This window comes from Engystomops pustulosus, chromosome 4, assembly GCF_040894005.1.
Source record: "Engystomops pustulosus chromosome 4, aEngPut4.maternal, whole genome shotgun sequence".
NCBI lineage: Eukaryota > Metazoa > Chordata > Amphibia > Anura > Leptodactylidae > Engystomops > Engystomops pustulosus.
The window spans coordinates 189,063,743-189,074,738 of NC_092414.1; positions in this window are offsets into that span (position 1 = coordinate 189,063,743).

The following is a 10,996-nucleotide window of genomic DNA, read 5'->3' on the forward strand; positions in this document are numbered from 1 at the left end:
ATACAGCGTATCACCGTGTACTATAAAATGCATACAGCATACCGCCATGTAGTATAAAATGCATACAGCGTATCACCATGTAGTATAAAATGCATACAGAATACCGCCATGTAGTATAAAATACATACAGCGTGTCGCCATGTAGTATAAAATGCATACAGCGTATCACCGTGTACTATAAAATGCATACAGAATACCGCCATGTAGTATAAAATGCATCCAGCGTGTCACCAAGTAGTATAAAATGCACACAGCATGCCACCAAGTATTATAAAATAGATACAACGTACCGCCAAGTAGTATAAAATGCATACTGAATACTGCCATGTAGTACAAAATATCACAAATGCTGCATATACATACAGCATATATACACATAAACAAACAGTAGATACAGCATATACACATATACACATACATACACATACATATATACACACATACATACATATACATATATACAAACACACATATACACACATACACATATATACACACACATATTACATATATTTACACATATATACACATATTACACATATATACACATATTACACATATATACACATATATACACATATTACACATATATATATGCAAAGATAAAGTAACCTTACCTCTCTGTTGTGTTCTTGGAAATTTCCGTGCCTTGTCCTGCAGCGGTGGTGGCACGGTGAGGTAGCCGGGAGCGGGTAGGTCTTGAGAGCCGAGAGCCGGGAGGCTAGGGAGCCTGGAGCTTAAGCGGGGGCAGGGGGAGCCGGGAGCCTGGAGGGGGGGGGGACGTTAGCGGAGCCGGGTTGAGACGGGAGTGGAAGGGGAGCCGGGAGCGGAGAGCCGGAAGCGGGTGGGTCAAGAGCCGAGAACCGGGAGCGGGGTGGCAGAGGGAGCGGAGAGCCGAGAGCGGAGGGAGCGGTAGGGGAGCTTGAGCAGGGGCAGGGAGCCGAGAGCCTGGACGGGGGGCATTAGCAGAGACAGGTTGAGACGGGAGTGGAGAGCCGGGAGCGGGGGGCGGAGGGAGCGGAGAGCCAGTAACCGGAGGGAGCGGAGAGCCGGGAGCAGGAGGCGGAGAGGCAGGAGCAGGGAGGACGTTAGCGGAGGGGGCGGGAAAGGAGCCTGGAGCTTGAGCGGGGGCAGGGGGAGCAGGGAGCCGAGAGCCTGGAGCGGGGGGAGCTCGGTGCCTGCAGGGTCTGGGGGCCGTTGTAAGGTGCCGGCGGCGTCGGGGGGTGGGCGCAAGGTGCTGGTAGCGTCGGGGAGCAAGGTGCCGGACAGAGGGCTGCAACGTGGTCCCGTCCGGTGCGGGAGCTCAGTGTTGGCCGGTGACGCCCCTGCGCGGACCGGCTGATGAACTCCAACGGCCCGGTCCTGGTCCGCGGACCGGCGGTTGGGGACCTCTGGTATATACGACCCCATGTAGCCTAATGCTGCGCTAAAATTGTGCGCCACGAATCATGAATGTGTCGCTTCCCCACTCAGGTCTGACAGACTTCACTATCTCTTATTTCACTTTTTTTGGCTACAGAGCTGATTGGTGCAGGACATGTAGTACTATGCAATAGTATCATTATGGAGTAGATATGTTTTATTAATCAGGTTTTTTTTTTTACGTTCATTGTGCGACTTCAATAATTTTTTATTCTGCGGGATGCGGTGGTACTACGGTATATGTGTGGGGATTGCTTTTGACCTTTTTTCACATTATATGTGTTAATGAGAATTTGGGGCATTTTTATTAATTTATTCTTTATTGAATAACATTTGTTTTTTTAAACTTTTTTATTACTTCCACCATGTGACATGAGCAAGTAGTGTTTTATTTTTGTAAGATTAATAATTCCTTTATTTATATAGTACACACAAAACTGCACAGTCTGCCAAATCAGTTCCTGTAATAATAATCTTTATTTACATAGCGCCATCATATTCCATAGCACTTTACAAATCATAGGGGGGGGGGGGGGGGGGTATGTTCTCTCCGTGCTTGTGAGGGGTTTCCTCCAGTTTTTTCCCACACTCCAAAAACATACTGGTAGGTTGATTACTGTAGATTGTGTATGGGGCTCACAATCTACAGTAATCAACCTACCAGTATGTTTTTGGAGTGTGGGAAAAAACTGGAGGAAACCCCTCACAAGCACGGAGAGAACATACCCCTCCCCCCCTATGATTTGTAAAGTGCTATGGAATATGATGGCGCTATGTAAATAAAGATTATTATTATAGGGGACATATACAAATAAAGTAATACAATATAGAGGGACTTGCCGTGGAATCGGACCTGCCCTATAATTTGTGTTTCGAACAGTTGTCTCATACACTGTGGAACACTCAGTACTGTGGAAACCACGGCTGTCTGTATGAGCTCATTGAAATACATTTATTCATGTTTTATTATTCATGGTGGGATACAACTTGATAACCTGTGACCTCTATCCTGTAGCTGTAGACTTCAAAGGGACCACATGGATATCTTATCCCCTTACATATCCTTCCTCCCTCAGGACTTGGAGTCAAAGAAACTGTTCAAATATTCCTGGAATCTTCTTCTTCATTAACACTTTCTCCAATCCAGAAAGACACCGCTGACTAATTAATCAATGGGAGGTTCTGCAACACGAACCAAACGGAAAATATATAAAATAATCTGATATAGTGAAATACATTCTTCACATGTTGGAGGCCTCCAGGGAATCAGGATTTCATTTAATTTGTAAGTTTTTGTTATTATTACAACAGGCAGTCTCCGAGTTACATACGAGATAGGGTCCATAGGTTTGTTCTTAAGTTGAATTTGTATGTAAGCCAAAACTGTATATTTAATAATTGTAGATCCAGACAAAAATTTTATTTGCCCCAGTGGCAATTGGAGTTTCAAAATTTTTTGCTGTGATTGTAGCAAGGATTATCAATAAAGCTTCATTACAGACACCTTACAGCTGATCATTGCAATCTGGGACTATAGTAAAGCATTCACGTTGATCTTCTGCTGTCTGTCTCGACCGCCTGCCTGTCCCCGACCACAAATTTGTCTTTCATTTCTGTACTACGCCTTGGCTGCCACATGGATAAAGTCGCACCTGTGGGATGACCTGGTGGTACCACGCCGCAGCAAGTCCAACCCGCTTTGCGGTGGGCTCTGGTGAAAACCGGGTGCCACTTAGACTCCGGTCCAGGTTGTCGGCTTACGTCATCATCCGCAGTGGTCCAGTGGGTCCACTACCCTGGAGCCTGACAGTGGGAAGAGTGGACCATCTTTAAGTATGGTTTGTCTGTAAGTCAGGTGTCCTTAAGTAGGGGACCGTCTGTATTATTATATTATTATTATTTTGTTATGTCTCTCTTTTTATCTTGTAACTGTTTTGCTGTGCTGTGTCATTTTATTTTGTAACTTTTAAACATCTTTTTATAAGCACTGAATCCATAGCCTTGTAAAGTATGGAAAGATGTGTGACTGTTAGAGAGCTGAGTGTGCATGTCTAGTGGCAAGGTGACTGCTTGAGAAGCAAGAGTGGATGTAGAGTGGAAAACTTATTGATTCCAAGTTTAATTCAATTATATTCATAATTGTCGTGTGAGAACTGGGGTGTGATTTATATTTAATTTGTGTCCTGGGTAAAGGGTGAGCTCAAGATTAAGTGAGCTAAATAAACCCATGCAGTCCCACCAAAAGTCACTTGACAAGACATCATCTCTCGATGACAAGAAAATTTAAGGGGTTAACAGATCAGAGCTACCATTAATTGTGGTTGTTATCGGAGTTATCTACTGAGCCGATGCCATATAAACTATTAATATCTGTCGCTTCTAGCAATACACAGTTATTATTACCCTTTGTTTGTTTTACACCTCTGAGAGCAATTATTAGTAGAGATGAGTAGACCCATTGTTTGCGTTTCAGTTTGGGATTCGGGTCCGCCCGCACTGCCTGGCTATATTGCTGGATTGGTGAACGAACTGCCAATCTGGCAAATTGATACCCCGAGCAAATAGCCATGACTACGATTGTCCAGGGACTAGTTGATAGGGGCATCAATGTGCTGGACTGGCCCAGACATATTGGCGTATTAGTGGCCAAACAGCCAACAAGGCAATGGGGAAGATTTACTTACCCGGTCCATTCGCGATCCAGAGGTGCGTTCTGTGCAGTGGATTCGGGTCTTCTGGCGATTCACTAAGGCAGTTCCTCCGACGTCCACCAGGTGTCGCTGCTGCGCTGAAGTCCGCTGAGGCACGCCAGAGTGCACGATCCTATACTTGGTGCAGGTAAGCACGTGTCCCGCAACACATTTTTTTTTAAAAAATGCGGCGGTTTTTCTGAATCCGTCGGGTTTTGCCAGACTACAACTGAGGCTACAATTTGCACAAGCTCATCGAAATTGGACAGAAGAAGATTGGAAAAACGTTGCCTGGTCTGATGAGTCTCGATTTCTGCTGCGACATTCGGATGGTAGGGTCAGAATTTGGCATCAACAACATGAAAGCATGGATCCATCCTGCCTTGTATCAACGGTTCAGGCTGGTGGTGGTGGTGTCATGGTGTGGGGAATATTTTCTTGGTACCAATTGAGCATCGTTGCAACGCCACAGCCTACCTGAGTATTGTTGCTGACCATGTCCATGCCTTTATGAGCACAATGTACCCTGTAACATCTGATGGCTACTTTCAGCAGGATAATGCGCCATGTCATAAAGCTGGAATCATCTCAGACTGGTTTCCTGAACATGACAATGAGGTCACTGTACTCAAATGGCCTCCACAGTCACCAGATCTCAATCCAATAGAGCATCTTTGGGATGTGGTGGAACGGGAGATTCGCATCATGGATGTGCAGCCGACAAATCTGCGGCAACTGTGTGATGCCATCATGTCAATATGGACCAAAATCTCTGAGGAATGTGCAACACCCTCGCCGATGCAATGGCGAAGGAGTGCTTGCGAATAAGCCCCACAGCATGTCACCACATCACACAGGGGACATTGCAGTGGTCAATCCTGCCTGGCAAGGCAGAAGTTAATCTGTGTATGATGTAAGAGTCTATTATCCAATGATCTGTGTTACATCCTGTCTCTGTGAGCTGAGAGGTAATTGGAGGAGCAGCCACCACCTGACCAAGGGGAGATAATAAAACCCCTGGCCAAGAATATTCTAGAGAGCAGTTAGCTGAGCAGTAGCTCAGAAGGAGACTGGAGTCTCTCCAGTACAGACTCTTCGGAGTCTGTACAGCTAGCACACCAGACCAGAGCAGGAAGAGCCTAGCCCCTGCCTGAAGTGGAGCTAATAGCTAGGTAGTGAGAAAAGGGGTATCATCCTACCTTCAAGGGTGATACCTGAAGCAATCCAGGATCAAGCTGAAGCTTCCTATTAGGACACAGCTACCTCCCAGCCTGCCATCTGCATCTAGGCTGGTGATCTACATCCTGTGGCTTCCTTCAAGTACCTCTCCAGCAATCCACCATCTTGTTAAAGGCACGTTGCTGAAGTTCCTGTCGGTTCCAATAAAGAACTGTAAGTGTTTCTGTTCAACCTCTGCCTCCGTCTGGTCCCTGCTACTCCGGCTGTCACCATCACGGGCACCCTGTCCACCACACAGAGACTCATACTCTAGACACCAAAGGGTTGCCCCAGGGAGATTCGCTATGGCCGCCTCTCCCTCATCATTTCTTGCCAACACCACCCTGCTGGAGACCTGCCAGGCTGTAGGACAGCCCTCCGGTTCCCCATACCAAGCACCGTGACACAAGCGTGCTTAGGCCGCAACCGCCAGCCACTCCGGTACTGCGGGCCCAGGCTGTCTCCAGGCCCCAAGAAAAGGCTAGGCCCCGGTGGGGGATGTTGCAAGTGGCGTCACGAACAGGATTGATACTTCTGTGCCTTATTACGGCATTAAAGACTTTCCTTTATTAAAGACTGTGCTGCCTAACCCTGCTGCCATTCGGGTTTAGGCCCAAGTGATTGTGTGTTTCTGGACTGAACTGTGTTAATGCTGCCACGTGCTGTCGAGCGCCGCTCCAGCACTCAAGAGGTTAATCCCTGCAAGAACTGTACCAGCTCTGCTACATCCGGCGCTGCCGCGCCTAAAGATTTTACCTCAGAAACTGTGGCGCAGCAAGTAATTCCAGCCCGCCAAAACCTTCACTGGCGGGAAACCCAGACGACACACCAAGCTCCACCCACGCGCGAAGGGCGCGAACCCCGCCTCCTGTGGCGCAGGAAAAATGAGAGCCCGCCACAGCTCTTGGCGGGAAGGACTTGGACTCCTCCCTCTGGCGCGACGCGGACTTCCTGCCCCGCCTCAACAAAACGCCAGAACTCATGCGGATCTTGGACTGTGAGGTCAGCACCATGTGGGGTCCTCCGCCATTCCCTTCTGTGGAGCGTCCCGAGTTTTTCGAAGTCTTAGAGACCATGGTTGTGGTCTCTGCGCAGCCGGTCCGGAGGCCCCTCACCAGGAGGTATGTCCAGACGGTGACGGAGTACCAATTACCACCCGGGCGGTTCCTCGTGCCTCTCCCGGTTACCATGCCGGTACCGCGGACCCACGTGGAGGCGCCACGTGGGGAGGCCCCGACTCCTGTCGAGCCAGCGCCTGGGCCTACTGCTGCTGTGCCACCTGCTACGAGGCCTACTGTCCCTGCTGTTCGGCCTGCCAGCCCTGCTGAAATGGTTCCTGATCCTCTGGCTGCTCCTGCTCCTGTTCCGGCACCTGCCCGACAAACACGGAGATCCGAGCCTGCACCGGAGCCACGAGCCCCAGCACCGGCGCCTCCGCAGCCTCGAGGCCGAGGTGAGGCCGTCCGCCAGAGACTCCGAGACGCTGTATCCGAACAGCGACGCCGCGAGAAGGAGGCCCAGCGTTACATGGCTGGCCGGTCTGCAGCTGGAGCCTGGGTGGAAAAGAACCGCACCACCGGCATGGTCCGGTTCTTTGACAAACAACGCGGCTATGGCTTCGCCACCCAAGACTACACCGGACGGGAGGTATTTATTCCCCGCCGGTCTGTTAAGAGGCCTGACTTGCCAGAGAGCCTGCACAACCTGAAGCCAGGAGAGTGTATCGAGTTCTCCCTGCAGGAGGGCCCCCGAGGACCATGGGCGGCTGGTGTGATCCGGATCCCCGACTCCGACGAGGACCGCTACCCACCGTATGACGAACTGTATGAGGACGACGAGTGGCCGAAATCCCTGAACACTTCCTCTTCCTCGGCTGCGAGTCCCCGGGCGGTGACCCACGTGAATGCTCCGTCCACGGTAATCGTGAGTACGGGTCCCATTGCAATCCATGGGCCGGGCATGATCCAGGGCGCCACCCCCACTGTCTCCCCTGCCGGGAGCATTGCCAGGTCCCGCGGCTCTTCTGTGGGAGAAGACATCCCGGCTAGTGAACCTTGTCCGGAGGTTCCGACGAGGCCCACTTCTCCACTTGCCGGTTACCAATGGGGTGATGACCCGGCCCTAGAAGAACCGGAGCTAGAAGGAGCCACGGCGCTGCCGCAGGCCCCTATTTATTTACTGCTGGACCCCTCTGTGGTCCCTGGCTCAGTTGAGCCCCCGGCTGGAACAGCCGACATCCCGGGCGACGGCGCTCCTTCCCCTGAAGGTCAGGAGGATGTTGCTGCACCTGCAGTACCCGCTACTGCCACCGGGTGTCCCCAGCCGGAACCTTCCACCGCTGAGGATGCACAGGATTCCCTGCAGAGTGCGGATCCTGTCTCTGCTGAACCCAGCGATGCAGATTAACCCTGAAGGACTGAAAGCCTTCTTCAGGTACTGTGTACATATGTATATTTATTTCCATTATCCCCACAGAGCCAGAAACTGTCCTGAGACTCTTACCCTTATTTATCTCAGTCAAGAGATTTTCTACTGTAATGTGCTATGATAGCACCCCTTCCTCTGCCACAGCAGAGATTCTTTCCAAAGGACTCTGTCCCTCTACACATAGAGGAGACCCTTTGCATCTTTATTGCACTTTTCCCCACATCAAGGGCTGTGCCCAGAAGATGGACTTTGCCATTAAAGACCTTCTGTGAGACTTTTGCCAACTCCAGGGAAAAGTTGCTACTTTATTGACTTATTTTTATATTGCACTTAATGCCTTCCTTTTAGGTATGGACATTCTGCTTGCACTTTTATGCCTTTTCCTTTTCAGGTAAAGAGACATTTTATCCTGCTACCCTGAGTAGCCTACCTATGTAACGTTTGTAACGTTCAAGATGTGTACCCATTGAGCTCCTAAGCCAATGTGAGTTAACCTGTTTGCACACTGTCAGAATATATGCCAGTAGTCTGCATTAACCCTTTCATAGGCTTTACAGGATGTAGTGTGGCTGTGTCGGACCGTCTTTTTGTAAAACACTGACCGCTACCTTATCCCCCAAACCGAGGTTTGCACATGGGGGTAGTCCGTAAACTGCGGGTCCTTCGGGGACCGGGGGTGTTACAGAGTTAGCACCTGGATGCCACCCATACTATGGGTAAGGATGTCAGTCAGGAGGTACTCGTGTCGCATATGCTAACGCAATGCAGATATACACATTATATATTTGTCGCCAGGGAAGAAGTGTTTACATAACAAATATACAGGCCTTGGTGCAAGGAGTGGATTACAGTACATGACACCACACCTTTCCTACTGTACAGTTTGGTTTAATGGCGTCAGCGACCAGCTGTCAAGCACTTACATGTTTTGTCTTAGTCCGACACCAACCCAGGTGCCTGTCTCCAGGACCATGGGCGGTTTGTCCCTACACCTCACATAGCCTGCACTTCCCCGAAGTGCCCGTATCTACCTCTGCGCCCCCAAACCATCTGTAGTCGAGCCGAGGGCGGCTCTTTCAATTGCCCCGGGGGTATGCAACACCCTCGCCGATGCAATGGCGAAGGAGTGCTTGCGAATAAGCCCCACAGCATGTCACCACATCACACAGGGGACATTGCAGTGGTTAATCCTGCCTGGCAAGGCAGAAGTTAATCTGTGTATGATGTAAGAGTCTATTATCCAATGATCTGTGTTACATCCTGTCTCTGTGAGCTGAGAGGTAATTGGAGGAGCAGCCACCACCTGACCAAGGGGAGATAATAAAACCCCTGGCCAAGAATATTCTAGAGAGCAGTTAGCTGAGCAGTAGCTCAGAAGGAGACTGGAGTCTCTCCAGTACAGACTCTTCGAAATCTGTACATCTAGCACACCAGACCAGAGCAGGAAGAGCCTAGCCCCTGCCTGAAGTGGAGCTAATAGCTAGGTAGTGAGAAAAGGGGTATCATCCTACCTTCAAGGGTGATACCTGAAGCAATCCAGGATCAAGCTGAAGCTTCCTATTAGGACACAGCTACCTCCCAGCCTGCCATCTGCATCTAGGCTGGTGATCTACATCCTGTGGCTTCCTCCAAGTACCTCTCCAGCAATCCACCATCTTGTTAAAGGCACGTTGCTGAAGTTCGAAATTAAAGAAAAAAGCGGATGTCCATGTACAAATAACTAACATTTTATTAATTCATATAAATACACAAAGTAGAAACATAAAAACAATTAAAAAGCACTGAACGTGCATACATAGTACCCTAGTCCCCAGTGCACAATAATGGATGGATATAGAGAGGTTAATACAGGTTATGAAGCGTAATAGTCAAACATGGTAATCTGAATAAATAGTGTGGAGCATAATATAGTTCATATAAAATCCATAATATAGTAAATAACCTGTAAATTACCTAGGTAGGGAGTATCAAGTAGTGACACTGGGGGCACAAATCCCCACGCGTTTCGCCTGGACCTCCAGGCTTCCTCAGGGGTGAGATGGCAATGTGGGGGCACAGTATAAATAGTTTGCCCAGCCCTCATAGCGGCATGAGAGGCAGCTGTGATCGAGCGCCAACCGGAAGTGTGCGTTCCATGTGGACGCGATGCGTGTCAAAAGACCGGAAGTGATAGTCAATCACTTCCGGTATCATGAAAGGTAAGAGAAGCCTAGGCGCATGCGCAGTCTATAGCAATTTGTGGCGCACGCGCGATTGGCAGAGCATTATTTGTGGCGCATGCGCGACTGACACAGCGCTGTCAGATATTATTAAGCCCATTCACACATACTCATACAGCAAGCGATTTTTGCAATGGCAGAGATCATTTTAAATCTATAAAGTGCTAGTGCAGTTGATTAAAAACTGTGAGAGTGGAGGAATAAATAGCACAATACAATAGTATATAAGTAATAAGTGATAGATATATCTAGATGTATATATACAGAGGGAATAAAGTATATATATAAAAAAGCCTGCAAGAATCCTTAAATAATAAAAGGGGGCAGTTACAATCAAAAGTGTATGTGTGTTGTACTGGATATAAAAGTATGAGGTAAGTATCAAAAGAGGTGTATAGAAACTGAAAAGTACGGTGAGTAAGTTGAAGGTTAAGTGAACAGGATGGGTATGTAGGGCTGGGGCTATGAGGGCTGGGCAAGAACAAGAGGAACATACTTAGTGCATTGATAATAATTGTAATAAATAGTATACTGTAACAAAAATATATAAGAATAAATAATAAAACACTGAATACATATAGCCATGAAGCTAAGAGGAGGAGGCTAGAGAGTAAGAGTAGGGAGAAGGAAAAGGAGAGAGAATGGAGGGTAAGAGAACAGGTCGAGGGGTAGAGGAAGAACAGCGAGTATCGGGAGTAGCTAATGAGTATGGGTAAAAAACCTATATTGAGGACAGTCCAATATGGAGAAAAATAAGATATAAACCAGTTGGATCAGATCATAATGACGTAGTGTAGACGTTCCAGTCCAGTGTCCATATTTAAGTCTTGAGGTGAGGGGACAGGGGCCATCACTTCCATGTGTAGCGAAGCAGGGTGGTGTATTAAGGGACAATAACGGTCAAAGTGGGAACAGATCTAGTAAGAGGGAGAAAGCAAACCGAGTATTAGGAATAACATCACAAACATATATATCGGAGTAACATGTGCAGTGGGTGTCCATAAGGTATATAAAAGGTCA